We start from the raw sequence: 11,330 nt of genomic DNA on the forward strand, positions 1-11,330 counted from the left end.
GCCGCAGATTCAACTCCTTTTGTTTGAAAATGTATTGAAGACTCTTGTGATCTGTATAGATATCAACGTGCACACCATACAAGTAATGTCTCCACATTTTTAATGCATGAATAACTGCAGCCAATTCGAGATCATGAGTTGGGTAGTTCTTTTCATGTTTCCGTAGCTGCCTCGAAGCATAAGCAATGACTTTACCGTGCTGCATCAATACGCATCCTAACCCAACACCGGAAGAATCACAGTATACTACATAACCATCTGGCCCTTCTGGAAGTGTTAAAACCGGAGGGCGAGGTTAATCTATCTTTCAGTTCTTGGAAGCTATGCTCACAAGCATCATTCCACTAAAACTTAGCCGACTTCTGGGTTAGCTTTGTCAATGGGGCTGAAATAGATGAAAAGCCCTCTACACACCTTCTATAATAACCTGCCAATCCTAGAAAGCTACGAACTTCTGTAGGCATCGTAGGCCTTGGCCAAGTTTTCACAGCTTCAATTTTCTGAGTATTAACTTTAATGCCATCATCTGAAATAACATGACCCAAGAATGTCACAGAATTCAACCAAAACTCGCACTTTGAAAATTTTGTATATAATTCCCGAGTTTGAAGAATTCCAAGAACAATACGTAAATGATCTGCATGTTCTGATTCTGTGCGAGAGTATACCAGAGTATCATTAATGAATACTATCACAAATAAATCCAAGAGAGGCCTGAATACATTATTCATTAGATTCATAAACACTGCCGGAGCATTAGTTAGCCCAAATGACATCACCCTAAATTCATAATGGCCATATCTCGTTCTGAAAGCTGTCTTGGGAATATCTTCTTCTTTAACGCTCACTTGATGATAACCCGACCTCAAGTCTATTTTGGAAAACCACTTGACACCTTGTAGTTGATCAAACAAATCATTAATCCTTGGGAGAGGATATTTGTTCTTTATTGTCACCTTATTCAACTATCTATAATCGATGCACATTCGTAGGGAACCATCTTTCTTTCTTACAAACAGGATAGGTGCTCCCCACGGGGATGAACTGGGTCTAATAAACCCTTTCTCGAGCAAATCTTTCAACTGTGCCTTTAACTCCTTCAATTCTGCCGGAGCCATTCGGTAAGGAGGAACAGAAATAGGCTTGGTATTCGGCAACACATCAATAGCAAAATAAATTTCTCTTTCCGGAGGAAGGCCTGGAAGTTCATCTGGAAATACATCCGGAAGTTCATTCACTACCGGAACGGATTGAAAAGTTGTATTTTTAAACGTCGGATTATTTGCTAAGGTGGGGCCCACGCATCGAGATTTTTTTGGAACATCTGAAAAGTCATATGAATCACATATGTAAAGCTAAACACAACTCATGAAGGACCCTTGGACCAAATCAAAGTGGAAGCCCTCCAAACGAATATTTTTAAGAAAACGTTTTCGGGTGACCTGACTTCGAGGGGCAAAAACGATATTATAAGTTTGGAATTTGGAAAAATACCAAGAAATAGGAGTTGTAGATAATTGAATTAGCTTTCCAACCATAGGTCGTGGGCCAATAGGTGACATCGGAATAAGGAGATATGGACATTTTAAGGCAGAAAGGTCGAGATGAACAGTGAATTCGGCCCAACCCGATTTCAATTCGGGTCAGGCCCATTTTCTTTGCCATTTAATGAAAAATTTCGGCCTTCTCCTTCATTTTCAGACCTCAACAAACCCAGAAATTTCAGAGATAGAGAGAGAGAGGAGAGATAGAGAAAGAAACCAAATTTTGACCTCAATCTAAGCCCCGAATCGCGAAGGTCATGAAGAGAAAAGTGTTGTACGTCGCGTTGCCTTCAATTTGAGCTAAAAATCAGCCAAGAAGGAGAGGGTGGAAGTGGTTGCTGCATACTTAAGGTAAGAATAAGATCCCTTTTTCATTGTTAACAAGTTTATTTAGAGTTTTAACGGATTAGAACGGAGAAAATAGCGTTATAAACTTCTTGTTGTTTTGTTGGGATTTATGGATTAAGGGGCTGTTTTAGGTGGATTAAATGGATGAAGTTAGTTGAGTTATGATGTATAATAATTGTTGATATTGTTGTTGATGTTTTTGATTAGTTGTTGTTCTTGAATTTGGGAGAATAAAGTGTATAAAGATATTGTATGCAAAGCGTATATCGAGCTGTTTTGTAACCATATTTTGGGGCTGTTTTACATAATTTTCGTAGCTATTTTGTGACAATATTTAGGAGCTGTTTAGTATGATATTTGTGGCTGTTTTGCGATGATATTTTGGGGACTGTTTTATGGTTGTTATGGACAGTTTTGTGGGCTGGAATATCGGAGGATTGGCTGTAGTTATTGTTGTCATATTATGGATATACGGAAATAAAGAAGTGTATACAAGCATTAGTATCCGAATGTATATTGGGCTGTTTTGGGAGTAGTTTAAGAATGAATTTAATTCTAGTTTGATATGAAATTGTTGGTATTGTTGTTGGTATAGTTGTTGATATTTGAGCCGAGTTAAATCTCGGGGATGTTGTATGTATAGGGGAGGTGCTGCCCAAATTGTTATAGAACAATATTGGTTAAGCTTGGAAATTGTAAGTCTCATGAATAGTAACTGGTCAATGTGACCATTTGCAGATTTTTGGCGAAACGGGATTTGAATTTGGAGAAGCGTAAGGAGCGAATAAGGTATGTAAAGCTTTACCTATTCTTTTCTTGGCACGTCTTAGGTATGATAGGCTTTGATACGAGCCTTGGGGGCGACCCTACTCCTCGGAATCTACGTTCGAATCTACCTCTTTTTCATTCAGTAGAATTGAATTGAATATGTTTTGAATGGTTAGAAAAGTACCTAAATGTCTAGAACTTGTGCGAATAGGACCCGATTACTTTAAAACCCTCATAAGTGATATAATGAAGCAAAACATACGTAAATTATGTATGCCACCTCATTTGACCCGAGGTGGGCCCACCATTCCCGAGTCTTTCTGATTTGTTCCGTTTGACTTATTGTGAAGTAGAATTCAAAGGAAACTTTTGGCTACTCTCCTAACTACTATATGGCATTCGTTTGAACTCTTTTGATAAGTCCCATAATGTAGGTTGAAACATGAAAATGATTACAAAAAGCTTATTTTGACATACGCTATTGTGATATCCGAAATGCATACGCTATGATTACTACCCGCTTCGTCATATGGTTTGTCGGTTGAATTGTGTTACCGAGTCTCTCGTAAATGTGCTATATTTTATTTTTGCATATGGTTTTCTCACTACTCTGCTCGTGCGGACTGTTATGACATCTTTCACTGCGTCTCGGGCCAGGGCATGTATTCGTGCAATTCCACTGCATTGTTCACCGCGCCCCTCACTAGAGGGCCGGGGCATGTTATACATATATATATACTTATGATGATGATGTGATGACGGGGAGGTGGCCGGGATGGCATATGCTCGATTCCTTTCACCGCGTCCCTCACTGTAGGGGCGGGGCACGTTACATATATATGCATGATGATTTTACTTACCGCGTCCCTCACTAGAGGGCCGGGGCATGTTATGTATGCACATGTTCATGATGATTTCCTTAAGTATGATACTCAGTCCATTAATGATTTTGAAAAGCATGATTTACGTTCAAGGTAAGTTTTATGAGTTCCGGTTACTGTACTATTCCTCTGTCCTTCTTAATTCCGTATGATTCAGTTTTTTTTTGTTTGTGTTTACTGCTTTACATACTCAGTACATATTTCGTACTGACCCCCGTCTTCGGGGGCGCGTTTCGTGCCGCGCGGTGCGGATATACGTTCGGGTGAGCCGCCCGCTTAGGGTCCCCGTTCGGCTATTTTGAAGAGCTCCCTTGTCCGAGCCCGCATTTTGGTACGCCTTTTGTCACGTTCATGTATATTTGATCGGGGTACGGCGGGGCCCGTCCCGTCATATGTTTGTATGTTCTCGTTCCGTTTTATAGAGGCCCGTAGACATAAAGTGTGGGTTATGGTTCCGTCCGTACGTATGTGTATGTGATATATGTCCGGGCGGTTATCTATCGCGCGCGCCCCCGGCTCGCCTATGTATATGATTATATGATATGATGGCCGTGTGTGGCCTTTGCTGTATTTTCTCGAGTGCGGGTAAATTTTGGTTAGTAGGAAAAACGAGAGGAAACTCGCCCGGATTTTTCTAAAATATTTGAGTTATTACCTTATTGATTTTCTTGTTAACATATGCGATACCGTGTGTTAGCACGTACGGGTGCCCGGGCCGGGCGCTAGTCGCGGCCCACGGGGTTGGGTCGTGACAAAAGTGGTATCGAGCGGTCGGTCCTCGGAATGTCCGCAGCCGTGTCTAGTAGAGTCTTGTTTATCGGTGTGTTGTGCACCACATCTATAAACGAGAGGCTACGGACATTTAGGATACTGTCTTTCCTTCTGATCTTAGATCGTGCGATAAAGCCGTGTCATTAGGATGATTTCTTTTTGACGACGTTGTTATGTTTTCAGCAATGCCTCCGAGAAAGGCGACGGTTGCCCAGAAGGGCAAGTCCACGGCGCAGAGAGACCGCAGGGGCCCGCAGAGTTACTAGGGCCCATGCCCGGCCCGAGCCGAGATTGTGCCCCGGTCGGCTAGTTCGCCACTCCATCACCGTCCGAGGAGCACGGAGCGCCAGCCGGGCCGCGCACGGAGGCGGCCCCACCGCCCGCCCCTGAGATTCGAGTGCCCGAGCCTCCAGCTCCTCAGCCTGAGGCGGAGGCCAGGGCCATGAGGGACGCTGTTCAGTTGTTGACCAGACTGGTAGCAGGACAGGTCCAGAGACAAGGAGCTGGAGATGATTTTGCTGGTGGACGTGACAGCCAGAGGGCTCGATATTTCTTGACCTGCAATCCGCCAGAGTTCTTTGGGTCAAAGCCCGAGGAAGACCCTCAGGAGTTTGTCAGAGAGATGCGACGCACGTTGCGACTTGTTAAGGCCTCCGAGACTGAGTCTGTTGAGTTCGCGTCGTATCGGCTGCACGACATTGCGGCCAATTGGTATGAGTCTTGGGAGCTATCTAGAGGTGAGGGGGCTCCCCCAGCTGTGTGGGATGAGTTCGTGGAGGCTTTTCTCGCCCATTTTCTACCCCCGCAGATTAGACGCGCCGGATTCACGGTGTTTATACATTTGAGACAGGGTGGTAGGAGCGTCCGAGAGTACAGTTTGGAGTTCGACTCCTTAGCCAGATACGCTCCTCATGTTGTAGCAGATATGGCTGATAGAGTACACCAGTATGTCATGGGATTGGATGATTATTTGATTGACAACTGTATGTCGATGGCTTCTCAGCCGGGCGGCGCGGACATTGCACGAGTACGGTGCGTACGCCCGGGGCATGGAGGAGCGGCACGGGGGACGCCACCGACAGATCGATGATAGGCGCCGGCCCAAGGGGCTAGGTCGGCGGGGTATTCGGGGATTCACGGGGCGGACAGCCTCAGCAGAGTACGGGATATTCGGCCCAGCCAGCACAGAGTGCACCCCCACGATTTTCGGGCAGGAGGTTTGACGGTGCAGGGTATTCGGGAGCCGGTTCGAGCTCCAGAGCTTCAGGGCCACAGATGGATAGAGGTTCCGGTCAGACGAGGCCACCTATGCCCCAGTGCCCTCAGTGCGGCCGGCGCCATTTGGGGGAATGCCGTCGCGTCATCACGGCGCTTGCTTTACATGCGGCCGTTACGGCCATGTTATGAGGGATTGCCCGCATCGGGACGGTTCGGGTGGTATGGCCCGGCCCTGCGGGTCGGTCGGCGGTTCGTCCTCCTCGGCGGCTATGCGCCTGCGGGGCGGGTACACCGCACCCGGCGGGCCGTGGTAGAGGTCGCGGCGGAGCCCCCGGGGCCCAGCGGTCCATCGAACCGCTTATATGCATTAGCTGGTAGACATGATCAGGAGGCATTACCAGATGCGGCTACAGGTACATAAATCCTCACTAGAATTTATTTTCTTATGTATGTGTGTTTGTGATATAATTGTGCGTAATGGTGGTGGACGGAAAACTTGAGGGTTAGTAATCTGGTATTTATAAACAACGGTAACTAAGGCGTGTCCATTGTTATTACGGACCCGGGAGTATAGGACGAAAAGTAGGAATGGCCATGGGTGATTGTAATTGGGTAAAAATCGAGAGAGGGGCAAAATGGTAATTGTGTACGAGAGCGTCTGGAAACCTGTCGACACTTTATTTTACTCCCAATTACGTGGCGAGGGTCCAGTGGTCAGCTGAACGCGATTATGTTAACGTTAGAGCATCGTATTTCCTCGAGGTTCCGAAGTTAAGCGTGCTAGAGCGAGGGAAATTCTAGGATGGGTGACCCCCGGGAAGTTTCTGAAAGTTTCACAACTTGAGTCATAAGAAGCAAAGGAAAGCTAGAGCAATCTAAAGGGATCTAGAATATCCTAAGCAGGTGGAAATTTAAGGAGGTCGTATAGGCCGGAGAGGAATAGACCGGGTAAAGGAAAAGGAAGATGCGTTCCGCATTAGAGTTGGGGTCGGTTGAGTATTATTCGGGGGGATCTTTTGTGAGTGAGGTGCTTTGGCGTTATATATGTGTGTGTATAGGTATAGGTTAGGGGGTAATACCCCGTGCAGACCATACGAGTGGGAGTACGGCTTCCGCGACCAATGCGACGATATAAGAAAGGTACTAATTGGATAAGACGATGAAGTTCAATCGAAAGAGGGGAATAATGATAAGTGGCAAGTGAGATCGTATGTTGTGTCAATGAAGGAAGACCTCCCCCTCGACCCTATAAGGCTAGTTGAACATTCGAGGACGAATGTTTTAAAGGGGGGGAGGATGTTATATCCCGTATTTTTAAACGTCGGATTATTTGCTGAGGTGGGGCCCACGCATCGAGATTTTTTTGGAACATCTGAAAAGTCATATGAATCACATATGTAAAGCTAAACACAACTCATGAAGGACCCTTGGACCAAATCAAAGTGGAAGCCCTCCAAACGAATATTTTTAAGAAAACGTTTTCGGGTGACCTGACTTCGAGGGGCAAAAACGATATTATAAGTTTGGAATTTGGAAAAATACCAAGAAATAGGAGTTGTAGATAATTGAATTAGCTTTCCAACCATAGGTCGTGGGCCAATAGGTGACATCGGAATAAGGAGATATGGACATTTTAAGGCAGAAAGGTCGAGATGAACAGTGAATTCGGCCCAACCCGATTTCAATTCGGGTCAGGCCCATTTTCTTTGCCATTTAATGAAAAATTTCGGCCTTCTCCTTCATTTTCAGACCTCAACAAACCCAGAAAATTTCAGAGATAGAGAGAGAGAGGAGAGATAGAGAAAGAAACCAAATTTTGACCTCAATCTAAGCCCCGAATCGCGAAGGTCATGAAGAGAAAAGTGTTGTACGTCGCGTTGCCTTCAATTTGAGCTAAAAATCAGCCAAGAAGGAGAGGGTGGAAGTGGTTGCTGCATACTTAAGGTAAGAATAAGATCCCTTTTTCATTGTTAACAAGTTTATTTAGAGTTTTAACGGATTAGAACGGAGAAAATAGCGTTATAAACTTCTTGTTGTTTTGTTGGGATTTATGGATTAAGGGGCTGTTTTAGGTGGATTAAATGGATGAAGTTAGTTGAGTTATGATGTATAATAATTGTTGATATTGTTGTTGATGTTTTTGATTAGTTGTTGTTCTTGAATTTGGGAGAATAAAGTGTATAAAGATATTGTATGCAAAGCGTATATCGAGCTGTTTTGTAACCATATTTTGGGGCTTTTACATAATTTTCGTAGCTATTTTGTGACAATATTTAGGAGCTGTTTAGTATGATATTTGTGGCTGTTTTGCGATGATATTTTGGGGACTGTTTTATGGTTGTTATGGACAGTTTTGTGGGCTGGAATATCGGAGGATTGGCTGTAGTTATTGTTGTCATATTATGGATATACGGAAATAAAGAAGTGTATACAAGCATTAGTATCCGAATGTATATTGGGCTGTTTTGGGAGTAGTTTAAGAATGAATTTAATTCTAGTTTGATATGAAATTGTTGGTATTGTTGTTGGTATAGTTGTTGATATTTGAGCCGAGTTAAATCTCGGGGATGTTGTATGTATAGGGGAGGTGTCTGCCCAAATTGTTATAGAACAATATTGGTTAAGCTTGGAAATTGTAAGTCTCATGAATAGTAACTGGTCAATGTGACCATTTGCGATTTTTGGCGAAACGGGATTTGAATTTGGAGAAGCGTAAGGAGCGAATAAGGTATGTAAAGCTTTACCTATTCTTTTCTTGGCACGTCTTAGGTATGATAGGCTTTGATACGAGCCTTGGGGGCGACCTACTCCTCGGAATCTACGTTCGAATCTACCTCTTTTTCATTCAATAGAATTGAATTGAATATGTTTTGAATGGTTAGAAAAGTACCTAAATGTCTAGAACTTGTGCGAATAGGACCCGATTACTTTAAAACCCTCATAAGTGATATAATGAAGCAAAACATACGTAAATTATGTATGCCACCTCATTTGACCCGAGGTGGGCCCACCATTCCCGAGTCTTTCTGATTTATTCCGTTTGACTTATTGTGAAGTAGAATTCAAAGGAAACTTTTGGCTACTCTCCTAACTACTATATGGCATTCGTTTGAACTCTTTTGATAAGTCCCATAATGTAGGTTGAAACATGAAAATGATTACAAAAAGCTTATTTTGACATACGCTATTGTGATATCCGAAATGCATACGCTATGATTACTACCCGCTTCTCGTCATATGGTTTGTCACCGAATTGTGTTACCGAGTCTCTCGTAAATGTGCTATATTTTATTTTTGCATATGGTTTTCTCACTACTCGCTCGTGCGGACCGTTATGACATCTTTCACCGCGTCCCGGCCGGGCATGTATTCGTGCAATTCCACCGCATTGTTCACCGCGCCCTCACTAGAGGGCCGGGGCATGTTATACATTATATATACTTATGATGATGATGTGATGACGGGGAGGTGGCCGATGGCATATGCTCGATTCCTTTCACCGCGTCCCTCACTAGAGGGCCGGGCACGTTACATATATATGCATGATGATTTTACTTACCGCGTCCCTCACTAGAGGGCCGGGGCATGTTATGTATGCACATGTTCATGATGATTTCCTTAAGTATGATACTTACGTTAATGATTTTGAAAAGCATGATTTACGTTCAAGGTAAGTTTTATGAGTTCCGGTTACTGTACTATTCCTCTGTCCTTCTTAATTCCGTATGATTCAGTTTTTTTTTGTGTTTACTGCTTTACATACTCAGTACATATTTCGTACTGACCCCCTGTCTTCGGGGGCTGCGTTTCGTGCCGCGCAGGTGCAGATAGACGTTCGGGTGAGCCGCCTGCTTAGGGTCCCTGTTCAGCTATTTTGAAGAGCTCCCTTGTCCGGAGCCCAGATTTTGGTACAGTCTTTGTCACGTTCATGTATATTTGATCAGGGTACGGCGGGGCCCTGTCCCGTCATATGTTTGTATGTTCTGTTCCGTTTATAGAGGCCTGTAGACATAAAGTGTGGGTTATGGTTCCGTCTGAACAGTATGTGTATGTGATATATGTCTGGGCGGTTATCTACCGCGGGCCCCCCCGGCTCGCCTATGTATATGATTATATGATATGATGGCCGTGTGTGGCCTTTGCCGGTATTTTCCGAGTGCGTAAATTTTGGTTAGTAGGAAAAACGAGAGGAAACTCGCCCGGATTTTTCTAAAATATTTGAGTTATTACCTTATTGATTTTCTTGTTAACATATGCGATACCGTGTGTTAGCACGGCCTCTACCGGCCTTAGTGTCTAGGATGTATCTCGCCTTGATCCCCCTCTATACTCATTGGTCTCGCTCCCATAGATCGGCAGCCCTCTTGCTTTGCCGAAATCGGTGGTCTCATCAATATCACGATCACCCTCATGGACAGTTGTCCTTTAAATTCGGGGTAGGTGCGCTTGAATGCCTAGGAAATGTCCAACCCATCATTGCAACGAAGCCGTCAAACAATCCTTGAACAAATATGGCCCTAAGCCACTCACAAATCTATGCACCCGATCTCCCATATTGGCCACCATAGTCGAGGCATATCTAGCCAATGAATTAAATTGCAGGCTATACTCCCGGGCACTCATACTTCCTTGCTTTAGATTTAAGAATCTATCTGCTCTAGCTCGGCGGACCTCGGGTGGCAAATAATGGCGAATGAAAGCATCTACGAATTCTTCCCAAACGGGAGGAGGCGCATTCTCTTTTCTCGATGCTATCCAATTATTATACCATAAGACCGTCACATCCCGGAGTCTATAAGATGCTAACTCCACGGATTTAGTGTCGGAGGCATGAATAATCTTTAATGTCATCAACATCTCATCAATAAAGCCTTGCGGATCTTCATCCGGCTTTGACCCAAAGAACTTCGGAGGATTCAAACTCATAAAATCACGAGGCTGGGTACTAGTCGACCAATCACTTTCAGTTCGCATTCTAATATCGTCGTGCTTCGGGCGGCGACTAACCGCCCCGCAAATGAATAGCTTCAGTCACTTGTTGACCCGAAGTAGCTGTGGAGGAACTGGAGGCATAGGAGTTGGAGCTGAAGCCCCTTCTTGCTCTTCTGTAATAGGTAGGGTGGAAGAGATCCATGATGAGACATCGAGATTATGAGGTATGAATGTTTTCTTTGTACGCATGGGTCGTGTGTGGCCAACTTATATTGTCACGTTGAAGCAAGTCTCCGTGAGGCAATGTTACTGTGGGTCACAGACAGATGGTGAGTGCCACATTACGGGGGAGACTCTCGGCGAAAATTTTATAGAATCTCCGATGACTTAACATTCAAGGACGAATGTTCCAAAAAGGAGGGAAGAATGTTACACCTCAAAAATTTTCCCGTTAGCGTGCAGTGAATAGACTAACGAAAGGCACGATGTGTATGACATTTTGATCAGTAAGAAATAACATTTGATGATCCTAAATGAGATTTCAAAAACATACGAAGTAGGAGACGAAAGTTGTTAAGGAAAGTAAGGCATGTGTTGTGTGTCAGCGCAAGATTTACGGTAAATGTGAATTAATGATGACTTAAAGATGCTTTGGGAAGAGTTATAACGTCCCTTATATTGTTAACGAGGCATTAAACAAGTGTTAAGAATGTTATAACCGTATTTTACACCTTTGGACACCTTGGGATTTTGTGAGACAAGTTAAGACAATGTAATGAATTGATCTTGTGTGGTTCATAGGTTGGTTGTGAAAAAAGTTAGACGTGGGAAATATTAGAAAAGACTAAGGGAAAAATTGGAATTTTTG

The sequence above is a fragment of the Lycium ferocissimum genome, chromosome 1, assembly GCF_029784015.1.
Source record: "Lycium ferocissimum isolate CSIRO_LF1 chromosome 1, AGI_CSIRO_Lferr_CH_V1, whole genome shotgun sequence".
Lineage (NCBI taxonomy): Eukaryota > Viridiplantae > Streptophyta > Magnoliopsida > Solanales > Solanaceae > Lycium > Lycium ferocissimum.